This window comes from Mastomys coucha, unplaced genomic scaffold, assembly GCF_008632895.1.
Source record: "Mastomys coucha isolate ucsf_1 unplaced genomic scaffold, UCSF_Mcou_1 pScaffold16, whole genome shotgun sequence".
NCBI lineage: Eukaryota > Metazoa > Chordata > Mammalia > Rodentia > Muridae > Mastomys > Mastomys coucha.
Genome location: NW_022196898.1, coordinates 63,382,216 through 63,388,677, shown reverse-complemented (window position 1 = coordinate 63,388,677; position 6,462 = coordinate 63,382,216). Strand labels below are relative to the sequence as shown.

General features: G+C 41.7%; 1 long non-coding RNA gene across 1 annotated transcript in view; it reads right to left on the bottom strand.

Annotated features, from left to right (window-relative positions):
* Positions 1-2,905: 2,905 nt before the first annotated feature.
* LOC116093670 overlaps positions 2,906-6,462 on the bottom strand; it is a 9,439-nt gene continuing 5,882 nt past the window's right edge. The window contains exon 2 of the long non-coding RNA XR_004119786.1: positions 2,906-3,386. This is a non-coding gene — a long non-coding RNA (uncharacterized LOC116093670). The remainder of the gene's footprint in view (positions 3,387-6,462) is intronic.

Below are 6,462 nucleotides of genomic sequence, written 5' to 3'. Positions count from 1 at the left end.
TCTGGGTTGTTTCCAGTTTCTGGCTATTATAAATAAGGCTGCTATGAACATGGTGGAGCATGTATCCTCCTTATTACATGTTGTAGCAGCTTCTGGGTATATGCCCAGGAGTGGTATAGCTGTGTGTGTATGTGTGTGTGTGTGTGTGTATGTGTGTGTGTGTGTCCATATATGAGTGAAAACTTAAAAAGGGCATTGGATCCCTCTTTCAGGACAGACATTGTGGGGCATCCTGAAATCTGGTCTTTACAAATGCTTAGTAAGCACAGTAGCTACTGACCCACATCTCCAGTGAGACATTGGATTTTCCTCTTCATCATACCATTTCTTGTTCCCTTATTCTCTCCCTTTAGAGTTCCCACATACTTCCCCTTCTAATTTCTTTTTCTCTCTTTTTTTTGGGGGGGGCTGACTTTTTTCCAGTTTTATTAAATATTTTCTTTATTTACATTTCAAATGTTCTCCCCTTCCCTGGTTCTCCTCTTAAAATAAAACCCCTGTTCCCTCTCCCCTCCCCCTGCTCACCAACCTACCCTCTCCCACTTCCGGGTCCTGGCATTCCCCTACACTGGGGCATCAAGCCTTCACAGGACCAAGGTTCTCTCCTCCCATTGAAGTCCAACAAGATTATCTTCTGCTACATGTGCAACTGGAGCCATGAGTCCCTCCATGTGTACTCTTTGGTTGGTAGTTTAGTCCCTGGAAGCTCTGGGGGTCCTGGTTGGTTCATACTGTTGTTCTTCCTGTGGGGCTGCAAACCCCTTCAACTCCTTGAGTCCTTTCTCTAGCTCCTCCATTGGGGACCTTATGCTCAGTCCAATGGTTGGCTGAGAGCATCCACCTCAGGCACTATCACAGCCTCTCAGGAGTCAACTATATCAGGCTCCTGTCAGCAAGCACTTATTGGTATCCACAATAGTGTCTGGGTTTGGTGACTGTATATGGGATGAATCCCCAGGTGGGACAGTCTCTGGGTGGCCTTTCCTTCAGTCTATGCTCCACGCTTTGTCTCTGTATCTTCTCCCATGGGTATTTTGTTTCCCCTTCTAAGAAGGACTGAAGTATCCATAATTTGGTCTTCCTTCTTCTTGAGCTTCATTTGGTCTGTGAATTGTATCCCCCTCCAAGTTCATGTCCTGTTCATCTTTTATCTATCTATCTATCTATCTATCTATCTATCTATCTATCTATCTATCCATCATCTATCCATCTATTTGTCTGTCTGTCTATCTATCTATCATCCATTTATCAATCACCTATGAATCTATATAATCTCTACATAGAAAACACACATAGGGTATGTCTGCTTATTTTATTTAACATGATAATCTTCTATTCCATCCATTACTGCAGATGACACAACCTCATTCTTCACTATGGCCAAAGAACACTCCATGGTGGATATGTACCATATTTTCTTTACCCATTCCTCTGCTGTTAGACATCTGGGCTGGTTTCACACTGTGTTAATTGTGCATAGAAAAACAATAAACATGGATGTACAGCTCTTTCTGTTGTATACTGAATGCTAGCTGTTTTAAACAAGAGAATTGTGACCAGGTGCACAATATGAGAACTTGAAGTATTATAGCTCAAAATTTGTTGCAATAAATACTGTGAGAAATGTGCCTATAGAATTCACTTTATGACATGCAGGCTGTAAGTATGTGGAATACTAATATGGCAGGTCAAGAGGAATCAGGAAGCCTTGATTCTAAAGTTTGAAGTCTTATCAATACTCAAGCATGGTCTTTAAAATCAGTTTCTCTGTATGCATTAATTTTAAAAATATTTATTTCATTGTTATTTATGTATATGTGTCTGTATGTGTGCACTCATGCATGTATGGTGGTGTGTGTGTGTGTGTGTGTGTGTGTGTGTGTGTGTGTACCTGCAGAGGTCAGAGGAGGGCATCATATTCCCTGGAGTTGGAGTTAAAGGGGATTGTGAGCTAACTGACTAGTAACCAAGTCCAGGTCCTCTGTAAAAATAGCTAACTGTCCTTACTGCTGAGTCATCTCTCTAGCCCTAATAGAAACCCTGTCTATGTCTGATGTAGTAATATTGTCATTTTTAATGGGGCCAATTTAGGGCTTGTTGCTCACATCTGTGTATGTTGAGACTGCTTGACTAAATGGGAATCCCTTTAGCTCCATCCTATTTCATACCCACTGGAGTATATTTTTGATTAACTTTCATTAAATCTAGCTAGTCAAACACTGAGCCTTTCTTTGAATGCCTTCTATGGAATAGAAAAAAACCTACTTCATGAGATTTAAAAGCTCCCCACTGTCCTGTAATTGAACTAAAATGATTTGGAGTTATACAGTAGCATTAGAAATTAATATTTAATATAAAATAAGTAGTTTTAGATTGCATTTTTCTACATTTCCTGTAGGCTATTGAAAATCACTTTTATCCCAATATGTAGCATCATGCAATACTACTTTTTCCATTTCTGCTATTAAAAACCATCAGCAGCTTAATGGCTCCAATCAAGGGTAACATGTGTGTGTGTGTGCGTGCACTCGTGTGTGTGTGTGTGTGTGTGTGTGTGTGTGTGTGTGTGTGTGTACAAATGTGCGCATGCAAAGTCTAGAAGAGGATCTTGAGTATTCTACTCTAACACTCTTATCTTCTTCCATGGAGTCAGGGTCTCTCACTGAACCTGGATAGAGGCTGTCAAAGAGTAAACCCTGAAGATCCTCCTGTCTCTGCTCCTACAGTGCTGAGACTCAAGCTTGTGTGTCTCAAGCCCAGAGGGTTTTGGTTGTTTGGTTGTTTGGTTGTTTGGTAGGTTGTTGTTTTTTTCTTTGTTTGTTTGTTTTGTTTTACATAGGTGCTAGGGATTCAAAGTTAGTTTCTCTTGTTAAGAGTTCTCGCCCTTAATGACTGAGCCATCTCCTTAGCCCCCAACAGTGGTAATTTTTTATTTTGTACTTAACAAGTCACAAGTTTAATGTGGGCCCCTTCAGGTTAAAATCACAGTATAGCTCTCTCTGTAGCCTGTAGCAAGTAACTTCTTTCCTTTCCCAGATATTGACAAAACTAAGTTTTATGTGGTTGAGGAATTAAGTTTCCTCCTGTCCCCACTTTATTTCTTCTTGGTTATTCCCCTGAAAGCTACTACTGGCCTTTAGAAGATAAAGCATCCTTGCCTCAAAGCTCTCTGCGGTGTCTTAAACGCTGGAGGAGATGCGCTGCATCCTTGCTGCTTCTTCCCCTACGGCCAGAAGAGGAAGTTCCTGCCTTTGAAGACACATTGGTTAGGCTGGGCAGCCTTCGGTGATACAGATCCTCGGGACAGAGTGCTCTCCCATCTCAAGGCACATAACCTTAGCCATAGCTCAAATTTAGGGCGTGGATATCCTTGAGGGTTCTTCTGCCTGCGTCACAAAATATATGGGATTAGGTAAAGGGAGAATGGTGAGCTATAACTCTGCTGCATGTGTAGGATTTTCTGCAAGCCTTGCTCCTGACGCTGTTTTTTTTTTTTTTTTTTTTTTTTTTATAGATGGTGAAATGGTCTGCTTACTGGTATCGCAGTGCCTAGCCGGGGCAAACCAAAGGAATGGTACAAAGTACAGCCTATTGGTCAAGATTTCTATTGTCCAAAGGTCTATTGGCCTCTCTTAAATTAGGGCATTCCACCAGCCAGAGAGGATCTCCTGGCTTCCTGTCCCCATGATCTCATAAGTGAATGTTACAAAGGGCCCTGGAGAATTGAATTGAACTACAGTAAATCTTCACAAGTAGGTATGTATTCTCTGACTAGAGAATCTGCCCCAAATCCTAGTGGAGCCTACACATACAGTACAATACCAATAATCACAGGCCTGCTAGAAGGTAAAGCTAGCTTTTTAAGTGATTGATTGATTGATTTTAGTATGTGGGTACTTATGTATGTGAGTTCAGTGTATGTGTGTATGGGGTATGTGTACATATGAGTATGTGCAGGCATGCAGAGACCAGAGGAGGATGTCAAATGTCCAACTCTATCATTCTCTGGCATATTCCTTTGATACGTAGTCTCTCACTAGGCCTGTAGCTAGGTTGGTGGCCAGCCAGGCTCTGGTATTCTCCTCCAAACATAGTGTTGGATTATAGGCATACGCACAACTCTGCCTAGTTTTAAATGTGGTTGTTGGAGTATTTATTTATTTATTTATTTATTTATTTATTTATTTATTTGGTATGGCACTCTCCAGCTCTCAAAGTTACTTATATTTTATTTTGCATTTATTTATTGGTACATATGTGTGTGTGTGTGTGTGTGTGTGTGTGTGTGTGTGTGTGCATGCAGGCAAGAACATGCCACTTTGTATATGTGGTGCTCAGAAAGACACCTTGCAGGAATCAATTCTCTTCTTACCATGTGTGTCTTGGAGACCCAACTTAGGTCATAGAGTGAAGTGTCTTGCCATCTTCAAAGTTACTTTTAAACAGGCTCTGACAAAGATTGGATTTCATCCTATTGTGTCTACCTTACACTTCACGGCTGGTAGCTTTTGATCTTAGGACTGCCCCATTGACTGCACTGTTGAACAGTTGTGGAAAACCAACTCTCATCTCCTCTTCTGAGCTCTGTTTACTGTACTCCACTGAATGTGTCACCATGACCCAAAGGCTGCAGATTCTCAACTCTAGTTCTTACAACCTAAGGATCCGATAAGATACTTCCACTGGCAATGGCGGTCAGCTGTGGTGAAGCAGCCAGGAGACTCTGAGCTCCCTGTGATGGCTAAATGATTATGGAATCCTGTTTTATACACTCTGAAAGGCAGCTGATCACAACAACAATAAGCCTTTTATTATCACCCTAAGACACGAAGCTTTCTACGCGCCGTTGTTCTAAGAGTATGTTAGCTCAGTTGATGTCTGGATGCCGCTATTAAAGCAATTATCAGATGAAGAAAATGAGGTGAAGTGACTTGCCCCTAGCTATGTGGCAAATAAGTGGCAGAGCTGTGATGTGAGCTCAGAGTCTCCCCCTTTTAAGCCTGAAGCCAAACTAAGCCGCAGCACATTCTGACATTGAAAATCTAGAATGATCTATGAAGGCATTTTATCATATCTCTGGTTTTTTTTTTTTTTAGAACTCTCAGTTTAAAGTTTAGTTTTTCATTCAAATTTTTAATCCATGTCTAACCTTAGGAAAGAAACTAAGTCTTGTGGTAGCCCACCAAGTTTTCTTACTCAACCCAGGCCCTATGCTAAGAAGAAAGGCTGCGAAGACCCTACAGCCCCACAGGGAAAGAAAAGGATAATTCAGGTAAGAAGTAGAAAGAAGTGGTTTAACGTTCTGTGCTTCGCTCCTCACCCTGTTTGATGGGGTCGGGATAGGTAGTGTATAACTGGGTCTCACTCCCTGGCCTGGCTTCCCAGGCTCTTCTTCCTGTGACACCAACGTTTTCAGATTTTTTTTCCTGTCAAGGGGAACTAGGCATGGTAGTGTATCCCTGTGAGGCAGGAGCATCACATATTTCTCTCAAGCCTGGGCTACGTAGTGTGAACCTGTCTTAGAAAAGAACTCTCCCCTCCCTCCAAAAATCAAAAGAAAACAGAAAAAAAAACCAAAAAGACAAAAACAAAAAACAAAAAAAACAAAAAAACAACTTATTAAAAAGTAAACACTGGAGAGAAGGCTCAGAGGTTAAGAGTACTGTCTGCTCTTCCAGAGGTCCTGAGTTCAGTTCCCAGTAGCCACATGTTGGCTCACAACCATCTGTAATTGGATCCAATGCTCTCTTCTGATGTGTCAGCAGCAGGATGTGCATACACATTAAATAAATAAATCTAAAACAAAACAAAGCAAAACAAAAAAAGCAAACAAGAAGAGGCTGGGGAGAGCGCTCAGCAGTTAATAGCTCTTGCTGAAGACCGGGGCTTGATTGCTAGCATCCATATCAGATGGCTCACAGCCATATACACCTTTAGCACTAAGGGACCTGGTGCCTCTGGCCTCCTTGTGCTCACATGCACAAGCCACATGCAAACGCACATACCTACATGTAATCACAGACAACAATAACTCTTAAAAACAAAACAAAAATAAACCAATAAAAAGCAAATAGATAAGATAACGGTGCTTTGAAAACATAAGTATGTGAAGCACAGAATCCCCTTCTCTGCCTTCCCCTGGTCTTGTATGGGATTCCACAGAGCTGTTAGTCTGAAAAACAGTTTGAATCATAAGGCTGAGTTTGATTTTACTTTTTCTTCTCCCCGTTTGCTGTTTAAACAATGCTCGAGGTGTCCCAGTGTGCAGCTAGCTACTCCAGGAATGAAGAGAAAGGAGCCCAGACTGGATTTTACAAAAGGAAAGAAATTCCCACTGGTGGGCACTTTTTGGGGCTGGTCCTGAGAAAGAGCAGGGGTTTTCCAGCAGCAGTGACCATTCTTCGGGGCAAAAAGGACAGTATAGACACACGGAATGCAGCTGGAAGTCTCAGGCCATCTTGT